The sequence below is a fragment of the Mustela nigripes genome, chromosome 12 (genome assembly GCF_022355385.1).
Source record: "Mustela nigripes isolate SB6536 chromosome 12, MUSNIG.SB6536, whole genome shotgun sequence".
NCBI lineage: Eukaryota > Metazoa > Chordata > Mammalia > Carnivora > Mustelidae > Mustela > Mustela nigripes.
Window position 1 is genome coordinate 43,393,693 of NC_081568.1, and position 11,695 is coordinate 43,405,387.

The following is an 11,695-nucleotide window of genomic DNA, read 5'->3' on the forward strand; positions in this document are numbered from 1 at the left end:
TGAATAAGCTGTGGGCATTTTGAGCAGTGCATTTTGCAGAGTCCTGGGAATCTGGGTGGAAATGCAAATTAAAGTTGCAGGGTCTTGGGCAGGAGAGTACAAGTTTCCATTGATCCTTGTCACCTGCACAGCATGACAAAAAAGGGAGATCAATAGATTTCTCGAGTTATCTTGTTCCGTTGGAAATTCAGGGCTTACTGGGGAAAGCATGATCAATGTGACTTTTTCAGTTCGACTCTAGCCACAATAGAATCCAAAGCCTGAACAAACACATGCACATCATCTAGCCCTGCCTGCTGTCTGTCACTTCAGAGTCTTTGGGTAGTGCCTTGCTATCCTAACAGGCCCTGGGGTTTAAAATCAGTCCCATTCGTAGAAATCCTGTAAGACACTGGGAATGTCACTCAAACTCTGCCAGCCTCATTTCCTTATCTGTGAATTATAGATTCATTCACTCTATTTCATTCAACAAATGGTTCTTGAGGATTTACCATGTATCGGGCAATGTTCTAGGCTTTGTAGAAGCATCAGTGAACAAGCCAGACAAAAATCTCCGTCACTTGGTATTTTTCTTACAATAGGGAATTCTTAAAATATACAAGCAAACTAGTAAATTCATAATATGATTAAAGATAATAATTTGTGTTGTGAGGGGAAAAGGTACGGGATGATACAAAGGTAAGGCTGGAGGTGTTCTTTTATCAAAGGTGGTCAAAGAAATCTTACATCAGGAGATGTTTTTACTGAGGTCTGAATGATGAAAAGTCAGTCATAATGGAGCTAAGGGAAGTGCATTCACAGCAAAAGTAATAGCCAGTGCAAAAGTCCTGAGGCAGTCACAAGCCTGATGCATTTCAGAAACATCAGGAAGACAAATGTAGATGGGACTTAATGAGTGGACAGGAGGATATGAGTGATTAGCTTGAAGTGACTGGTGGGGACCAGATCATGTAAGTTTTTCTAGGACAATATAGAGTTTCAGTCTGATTCAGACTGCAGAAAGAAATCTTTGGAAAGTTCTGAGCAGAATTAAGAAAGGTGAAGTTTTAACAGGCAGGAGGCTGGTGTAATAGTCAAAGAAATAATAATGGCTTGGATTACTATGGTAACAGTAGATTTGGGAGATATCTGAGTGTGGGATTATTTTTACAAGGTATGGTACCATATATAGTTGTTGAGAAGATTAAATGAGAGTAGTTATATTAAACCATCTTATACTTAAGAGATGTTCACCAAATGTTATTTCCCCTTTTATTTTTAAATTGAATGATAAAACTAAGACTAAAGAGGTCAAGAGGTCAAGTCCAAAAATAATCTCTTGGTCAAAATGGGGCAGTTTATGCTGCTCTAAGAGATGATATCTCTGTGGTTTAAAACAGTAAAGATTTATTTCTCACTCACACTACAGATTTATCATTGGCCAGCTGGAGGATCTTCCCGTGCTGTACTCACTCTAGGATCCACGCTGGGGAAAATACACAATATATGGGACAACAAATTAAAGAGTCAAAGGCATCTCTCTATTGTGACGGGGGTTTAATCAAATAGAACGGTGTCTAGTAAGGGATGCGTAAGAGATTGGTGCGGGGAGATGATGTAGAGGGGATAGAGGGGATAGTGCAGGCTTGGGGTCCACATCCTGAGCATGACTTCTTTTCGCTGAGTAACCATGAGGAACTTATTTAGCCTCCATGAGTCTCAGTTATCCCATCAGCAAATGAATAAATTAGCAATACTGCCTTACAGGATTGTTAGTAGAGTGAAATAGCTTCTGATGAAATGTTCAAGACATATTATTTAAAATAGAATAGCATTTTAGATAAGGATTTAATAGTAAGATATGTAGTAAAATAATAATTTAATAATAGAAGTATATTTTTATTAGGGTCAAAAAGACTTGACAGATTTAAAATCTGGAGATATGATTGGGAGTGTTTATGTGAAAAAGACTTCTCAGTTGTTGTTGTTGTTGTTGTTTTTTAAAGATTTTATTTATTCGACAGCGAGAGACATAGTGAGAGAGGGTACCCGAGCAGGGAGAGTAGGAGAGGGAGAAGCAGGCTTCCCACTGAACAGAGAGCCCTATGCGGGGCTGGATCTCAGGATCCTGGGATCATGACCTGGGCTGAAGGCAGAAGCTTAATGACTGAGCCACCCAGGTGCCCTGACTTCTCAGTTTTAATGAACCAATAGTACAGGAGAGCAAGTCAAAGTAGCTGATAAGAAAGTATATGCACGTCTATTCCCCAGATCACCTGGGTCTGGATCTGCACTGTTTAGCTATGTGAAGCCAGTGAGATGGATCAGGGGTTCAGTATCATGAAGACAGGATGAAGGTTGGGAATGTTTTGCCTGAAGAAGACTCAGAAGAGTAAAGTGGGATATGAGGGTCACTGTCAAATATCTGACAATATGTTTGGATGACATCTAAGGAGACAGGGGGAAGCTCATGTGTAGAAAACCTAAGGAAGCCACAATAGGGGGGAGAATTCCCCTGGAATTTCCCGATAATCAAACAGAAAACCTTTCACCTGAGTGAAAAGAAGCTTAGGATTTATCCACCGGTTCCTGTCCTATTATTTGAAGGTTGCTCCTGGGGACAGTAACCCCCCTCCATCTCTAAACTGAGAGCTGAACAAGCTCCCATGTTGTCAGAGAAGGTTATGGGATAGGAAAACAAAAATGTAGCATGAACTTATGGAGCAACTCTACCAGCAGAGGTGAAGTCTGAACATGCATAGGGCTACTCTTGGTAGCTGCGGCTTAAATCAGGTGGGCTTAGGGGATGTGGTGTGAGGGTACCAGTAGCATCAGGAAATTGGAGGGGGAGACAAACCAGGAGACACTGTGGACTCTGGGAAACAAACTGAGGGTTTTGGAGGGGAGAGGGGTGAGTGGGCCTGGTGGTGGGTATTAAGGAGGGCACGTATTGCATGGAGCACTGGATATGGTGCATAAACACTGAATTTTGGAACACCTGAAATAAATAAAATAAAAAATAAAAATAAAAGATATACCATAGCTGACATTTGTTGATCATTTTTTCTTCCCAATTATACTTGAAGCATCTTACATGTATTAGGATATGTAATCTTTACAATAATCTTGTGAGGTGGGATCTCTTTTCATCTTTGCGTCTTTGCAACATGCCCAACGGTGTGCACGTTGGCTGATTTATAAAAGAGGAAGGAGAAGAGATCCTTGATCAGACTAATTTTCACAGACACTTCTCTGGATTCACAATTTCCCAGAAAGTCAGTGGGGTCTTCTGTGGCAGGAGAGGTCATGTATTTAGGAAGAGAATCATGGTGGCTGTTGATTTCTTTCAAAGCTCTTTGATGGAAATAGAATGAAGTCTACACTTCTATCTCAATGACTTATATTTACTGGAAACAAAGAATGACTTGGGTGCTTAAACCACCAGCAGATGGAGCCTTTAGTAATTACATCTTTATGAACATAGATACCTGAGCAGCATCCAGAATAGACAATTTTCTCTGCAGATCAGAATGTGACTCAGGGAAAGTCAGCACCTGACAATACAGCATGTTTTCAAGGGAGATGAAAGTCCCCATTGGCTAAAAGTCCTGCCCCAATAATGTTTAAAATGTCACTCCTTTAAGCTTCTCTCCTTTCTGAGGGCAAAATATCATCATCTTTGTCATCATTAGCAGTGGTAGCAGTGCCAACTTCCATGATTGAGTGTTAACTGTATGCCAGGAATCATCTAAGTGCTTTTGATTTGTACACTGGTTTCCATACATGGAGAGCAAGGAGAGACTGAAGAATGAGGCAGAACATTCCAGATTGGTAGGTGGCATGTATGTACAAGTCTTGTCATGGGTGCCTACAAGACAAATAGATTTCTGCCCTTGCCTGCCAGAATCTTAGAAGTTTATAGAGGGGCTTTTACTGGGTTCAGTCACGTATACTGTCTAGATGTCTCAGAAATGCCTTAATCTCTCAGTGCTGTGCTCTTAGAACAGCTGTCAGTGTGGAGATGGTGGGCAGAACATATATTCTGAGGACAGGAGAGGGGGTAAGGAGCCTCTAATTACCTGGGTTCCAGCTCATGGGTCAACTGGTGATCACATCCTCTTGACAACCTCTTCCAATAGCACTTTATTTGAATTCTCTAATACAATCCTTGAAAAAACCCATTGGGGAGGTATTTTTATTATTATTCTTTCACTGATGAGAAAATACAGGATTTAGAAAGGTTAGATGTCCCACAAATTCACATAGTTAATTATTATCAATTCCGGGAAACAGACTATCCTGTTTGGATGGTTTGGAACTTATTTGGATCCAAGCAGACTTGACCCTTTGCTATTTCAGTGCAAGGACTTTGCCCCAAATCATGATTCAGAATTACCATGTAACAAATTCCATTTTATTCTTATATGAATTACTGGGCCTTGTATTTCAGGGCTATCTACTTCCAAATAGAGTGTTCCTGTGGACACAATATATTCACCCTAAGGTCAGTTCATAGCTGACAGGCATGCACTCAATTCTGAGAATCGTGTTTTAGGGGACTCCTTATTTAAGTTAAAAAATAAAATTTTATGCATCCAAGTCAATAGAACCTGTCAAAATGCTTTTACATAGAAGCACATCCATATTGTTCTCTTATAAATTAGTTCACAGAATAAAGTAAGTGGCAGTTTGCCACATTTAGTGCTATTTATATAAAGGGTTACTTGTAGATGGCACCATTCAGCATGCCAGCCACTGTAGAAGGTGTTGTGATTAAAAATAATCAGAGGTTTTTTTGTGGTCCATTTGGAGAGACAGACTAATTCACTAATAAATAATACAAGATCATAGCATGGTTACACAAAAGAGATACTTTATAAATAAAGCTACAAGATGTGATCTGGTTCTAAGATCTGAGAGATAAGAAGAAACTACTATGAGGTTTTAGGGATGGAGGTTGGGAGAAGAACATTCCAGACAAAGCGAAAAACATGTGCAAATATCCTGTGGTGATGGGGTGAGTCCACTATGAGGGAGAGTCTAGTACCCATGAGTAGGAGGCATGTGGGGCATATTGTGAGAAGGAGACCATGCAGGGACCTGTAGGCCACACTGAGGGCTTTGTTTGTTCCTTTTGCTATTAAAAAAAGCCAATGAAATATACATTCTAAACAGGACAGAATCCTCAGGAAGATCCTTTTTGGCTACAGTGAAGAAATGGTTGGAGGTAGAGAAGATGAGGGGATACAGGCTGTTTCATTAATCCAAGTAAGAGGTGACGGTCACCTGGGTTCAGATGGTGGCAGTGGAGGTGGTGGGAGGAGATAGAGGTAGGGGATATGGTCAACAGGACTACTGAGCGCCCAGGCCTGTTACTTCCTGACTATGTGACCTTGAGAAATTCTGGACTTTCCTGAGTCATAATTTCTACCTCCGTAAAAACTGAAACAATAGCAGTATTTACCAAAAGGATCTATGAGTTCACCTGTTTGTCTGGCATATGGAAGTGCTCACTTAGAGATAGCTATTATTAGTATTCCTAATGGAAGGAGTCCTCATAGTAGTTATGGTAGTGCTATCAAATGTAGGATAAAGGATAAATGACTAAAATGAAAATATTTCCAATACTAGATTCATATAAGTAGAGATCCTGGGTCAAAGAGAAATGATTAAAAAGAATTAACCCTAAATATATTTTTTGGTAAGTCCCCCTTTTTTAAAGATTTTTTAAAAAGATTTAATTTATTTATTTAACACATTGAGAGAGAGAGATGGAGATCGCAAGTAGGCAGAGAGAGGCCGGGGAGAAGCAGGCTCCCTGCTGAGCAGAGAGCCCAATGTGGGGCTCGATCCCAGAACCCTGAGATCATGATCTGAGCCAAAGGCAGATGCTTTAACCCATTGAGCCACCCAGGCACTCCAGTAACTCCCCTTTTTAAACCTGTGTTAGAGACATAAAAAAATTAAACACATCTTTCACTTTCTAGTTTTCTGAAAAAGGCTATTTAAACTCAGAGTTCCTCTGTGGTGACAGAGCATATGGGTGCCCCCAAAACCTTGCCAACACTAGACATTAGCAAAGATTCCCTTTTGGGGTACAGTATTGTTTTATTTGGGTTTAAGATAGATGACACTTTTAATGTTTAATGGCCATTTCCATTTTTTTCTTTGAAATGCCTTTTCACACAGTTTGCTTAATTAAATAAGAAACAGCGAACTAGACTTTTGCAAATACCACAGAAACAGACACTAAAGGATGACACCCTAGTAAATTGTTGGAATTTTGTGAAAAGTCCGATGAAGGCAACCAAATAGTAAGGAGATTAGAAATCATAAATGTGGTAGCGCAAAACCCCAGGAAAGATTTGGCTTTGGGGAGCAAGTGCTTTGGTAGGGCAGTTTGCACATCTCTAAGAGACTGTCATGTGGAAGATGGATTAAATATTTCCCATGTAGCTTCTTTGAGCCAGGTAAAGATGCTACAAACAGTGAATATTGAGTTAAAATAATGAGATTTCTTTTTTTTTTTAAAGATTTTATTTATTTATTTATTTATTTATTTATTTATTTGACAGAGAGAGAGAGAGAGAGATCACAAGTAGGCAGAGAGGCAGGCAGAGGGAGAGGGAGAAGCAGGCTCCCTGCTGAGCAGAGAGCCCGATGCGGGGCTCCATCCCAGGACCTTGAGATCATGACCTAAGCTGAAGGCAGATGCTTAACCCACTGAGCCACCCAGGTACCCCTAAAATAATGAGATTTCTAACGGTTTTTTGAATTCTCTGAAGAAAAATAAAGGAAGCTCTGTGAGAGGTAGGAACCCCTTCACAGGGAAGATATTTAGGGAGACTGGAGACCTTTCAGAGTTGCTAGAAAGCATTATAAGTCAGACAAAGATGAATGAACTTTTCACTACTCAGTGTTCCCCAGAGACCAGTAGCATCGATGTTATGTTAGAAATGCAGAATTTAGGGCCCAACCCAGGCCTCCTGGGTTGAGTCTGCATTTTAGGAGGACTCCCAGGAGATTTGTTTGTACATTAAAGTATGAAAATCACTGGACTAACTGTCCTCTCTAGTTCTCTCTCAATCAATAATCCTGCAAGTCTAGAGGGAATCACCAAGTAGAGGGAACTGGGTATGGTGTGAGGACCCTGGGGGGAGATGCTGGATGAGTTGGCAAGACTCTTAAGGTTTTTCCAACTACTCCAGCCATTCCTATGTCAAGTTCACAGCAGTACCTGGGGTAACACCGGCAGAAGTAGGCATTGCTTCATACAGAGTGAATTTTGAGCCATCGACTCTCTGAGCTAGAAGAAACCCAGGAATTATGACTGCAGTGACTTGCCTCAGGTTAAAATAAAAATGGATAACTTTTTTATACTTGAATTTTTAACCAGATTTTCTCTTTCCTTAGTTTGCTATCTCTGTCCGCCTCTCCCCTCCTCCTCTTGCCACCTCAGACACACACGCACATACACAGGCACATGCATTTGTATGCACTTCTTAACTTGAACAGCCGGCTTTTAAATTAGTCTGGTAGCTGTTCTCAGGGCCAAGCACCAAAATCAAGGAGAGGGAGAAAAGTAGCATCTCAGAAGGAGTCTTTTCCAGGAGTAGGAAAGCAGGCTGTGAGGAACAGTATGAGCAGCAGTTAGAGTTGGAAAGAGTAGACACCAAGAATGCCAGCATGCTTCAGAGTGATGTATGCTCCTCATTAGTTCTTCCTCCAACTCTCCAGCTGAGATTTGCCATCGGTTATTTCAGTAAAAAGACTAGTGTCAAGATTTAGGTCAGAGAAGAAAATGGGGGAAAATAGAGGAGCCATGGATGGAAGACCCAACGTCAGCCGTTGGAGGACATATATGTAAAGCCCAGTTCTACCATCCAAGAGGACTCTGTTTGGTTTAATGGGTCCTTGAGCAAGGTATTTCATACGTCTATACTTCAGTAGTCTTAGGCATAAAAATATGGATTATTCCTGTTTCACTTTTCACTTACCGGGTATTTTGAGTTCCAAATAATACTTTGTATTTTCCAAGAGATGTTTGTGGTTTCTTGTTGAGATCCTCACTCTTCCCAATAAAGATGTCCAGATTAATTGTGGCAGGCAGGATGTTATTTTCCTTATTCACTCTTCCACTTGTGTGGCTAGCACAGTGCTGTTGCATACAAAGCATAAAGAGTACTTAATTGAGTTGTGCAAATGAGTAGGTATGTATATGTGCAGGAAAGAAGGAGAAGGGGAGAAAAATAGAAAGGCAGCACGTTTGTTGCTTATGTGACATTAGTCTTGTTTGTGAGAATCAGGTGTCCCGCAGTCTCTTTCTGGTCACCAGGGCTGATGTTTCTTTCACAGATTTTGCGTTTTAGTGATGGCACGGATCCAGTTAATGGTGTAGTGAGAAGAACTAAGTTTCTGAGGTCATGGTCACGCAGACCTGACTTTAATTTTGCAGGTTGAAATGGTATGGAGTTGGCAAGTGACTTACCTAAGTACCAGTTTTATCAGTAAAGTGGGATTAGTGTGTTCTAACTCATTGGGATTGTTGTGAGGATTACATGGAAAAATGGGTGTAGAGTTTGGCACAGTGTTTGGCATACAGCAAGCATTTAATAAATGCTTTTTTCTTTCACTAGGAATTTAAGGAGGTTGATCTAATAAAAAGCTTTAATCAATGGCTGGTGTGGTGGCACATGGTGGGCATTCAATAAATGATGTAAAGTAGAATCCATAAATGTGAGAGTGATTTTTGTCTTCAATCACATTTTGGTTGACAGTGATCTATAAATTCAGGATTAATCTTTTACATCATTAAATTTTAGGTTTTTTAATCATTTGACTTAAAGTGTTGATTATATTGAGATTTTTTTTATTCTGATCTATGGTTAATTTTTATAAATGTTATATGAAAACTGGAAAAGAAGATACATTTTTGATGCCGGATGTAGTCTTACCTATATCTGTTAATTTCATCTTACAGACTATATCAGTTAAGTTTCTTTGATGAAGAACATTAATAAAACTGTAGAATCAAACAAATAAGTAAACACAACTTGTTTAGTTGTAGTAAATTGGATAATTAAAAAAATTAAAGGATGAGATAAACAGCTGGCCTCAAGCAGGACAGGAACTGTATTAGCTCTGGAGAGCCAAACGGAATACTCACGAGCAGCCTCTAATGCTTAATTCCTACTACATTCCCTACTTTTGGATCTCTCTTTAAGACTCAGGTTCCTTGGGGGCACTTGACTGCCTCAGTCATTTCAACGTGCAACTCTTGATTTCCACTCAGGTCATGATCTCAGGGTTGTGAGACCAAGCCCCATGTCAGGCTCTGTGCTGGATGTTGAGTCTGCTTTAGACTTTCCCTCTCCCTCTACCCCTACTCCCTCTCTCTTTCCTCTCTCCCCCACCCACACTGGAAAAAAAAAAGTCAAATTCCTTAAAGAAAGAATGTGATTGGCTTAGCTTAAATTTCTTGCCTAATGCTGTGATTTACAGAGGAGGTCCACTCCCAACTAGAAGAAGGGAGGAGGAAACCAGACAGGTAATAACAACAGAGGTCCACTACCTGAATTGAAGGTAACATCTTTGTATCCTTATCTCAGTGGTTCTCTTTGATTTGCCAGAGAAGGCCATAGATGTATTTAGGACTCAGAAAAATGGAATCATGATTAGCTACATAAAAGAACATGGCTGGGCTTGGGTTCAAAGTACTCTCTTTCCATAGATTTGCTTGTCTACAGAGAAAGAGTTATGGCTCTGCTCTTAATATTATTACCTCTACCACCATTTATTGAATACTTTATTAATTTATTTATCATTAATTAATATTTAAGTTATAAGATAGTGTGCTAGGTACAGTTCTGTCCCCATAGAATGTGGACTCTCGTGGCAAGACAGTAATTTAATCAAATAAACACTTGAGTTGATTAAATAAACACTAGCACAACTGGAGTAATTGTGCTGAATGAGAAATACAGTGTGTGTGCTTAGAGACAGTGTGTGGGGACTTGATCTTGTCTGGAAGGGTAAAGAAGTCTGAGTTGGTGGTGACAATGGAGGGCGTATAGGAGTTACAGGAGTTAACCAGGTGGTGGGAGCTCAGGGTTAGAATTTAGGCGATGAGATTGATATGAAAAGAGTCCGTGCCTAGATGCTATTTATAGCAGCTCATAGGGACCAAGCCTGATGAGCATCTCACAAATTATCTCAAAAATGTCTGTAACATTCAACTCCAAGTTTTGACAAAAGAACTGTGTATAATACGCTTACTTCTTTCAGGGAAATCCTTTTGATAAGGCCCAGTATGCTAACACTTGTTTCTTCCCCTCTAGCCTTCCAAGGCTCTGCCCTTGTTTGGGCCCAGCTCATTATACAGCAGCTGTCTTCATTACTATGCCATTTTTTTAACTGATGGGAAAATGTTGCTATGGTGATGCTAGAATATAGGCCTGAACACAGACTAACATGAACTCATCCCAAGTTAGAGGCAGTGGAGCAGTAACAGGTCATAAACCCATTTCCTTTCTTCCTGTGTATGTGTTTCTTCAGTGAAGGGATACTGGAGTTCATGGAGATGAGCCCTGAGCAGTAAATGGGATGGATGCAGGTCTCACATAGCTATATTTTATTTGATTATAATTATATTGTTTCTCATAAACATATTCACAAAGCTTCCCAGGTTTGGCAAAGACATAGCCAAGTTGAAGAACTGACCGTCTTGTCTGCTTTTTTCTCTGTATGGTCATAGGCTGTACAGTATACACACATGTACAGATATGCTCCGCTGCTAGTGGGTACAACTGGGAATTATATGTCTGTCTTCCTACACACCCTCTATTGTCTCTAGACAAGCTCAGACTCGTGACCTATTAAGAATAGTTAATTTGGGTGTTTGTATATAAAATTATGGATTATGAAAGTGAAAGAACCCTTAGAAATTATCTAAGCTGACTTTTCCACTTAGAGATGAGGAAACAGGACCTAGAGATGGGAGAGCCCCTGTTGGGGACTCAGTAAGCAAGAGGTAAGTAGATTGAGCTGGAATGAGAAGCATCTTTTTTCCTAACCATTTGATACATTCTTCCGCTATATTCTGCTCCCAAAGGCTTTCAGAAAACAAAAACTTTATCTTCCTCAGCAGAAGGAAATTGATGGAAATGAAAATAAATCCAGAAGATTTTCTACCCCAAATATTAAACTTTATTTAGTCTTTTAAAGCCGCTGACCTGAACCTCCTAATAAAGCCTGGCTCACTTTTGGAGGGTATTATGAATGGACCTAAAGCCTTGAGGAGATAAACAGTATCAGTGCTCAGAGCTGACTTCTTAGCGCATGTCCTGTCTAGCTATCAGCACCACCTCTTATCTTACACTGTCTTTGCTTTCTTGGTCTCCAAACCCATTAGTATGAGGCATCATTTGATATATTTCTGTCTGTCCTTCCTAGAGCTCAAGTACTATGTACAGTGGGTCTTATCATATCATAGGATGGTATCAGAGGATTATTGTGACACTGAGTTTGTTTTAAATTAAACTAAGTCATGTGGGTTCCTTGGAGATAGTGGTGAATCTTGGCAGAAATGTCTATAAATTTTCTTAGTAGAAATTTTCTTAAATTTCTATGCTGCTGTTTTATCCACTGTCAAAGGCTGAAGGTCTTAAGAGCTTCTTGTTGAGGAAGAGACTTATTAAGAAGTAGAATTAATTGAGAT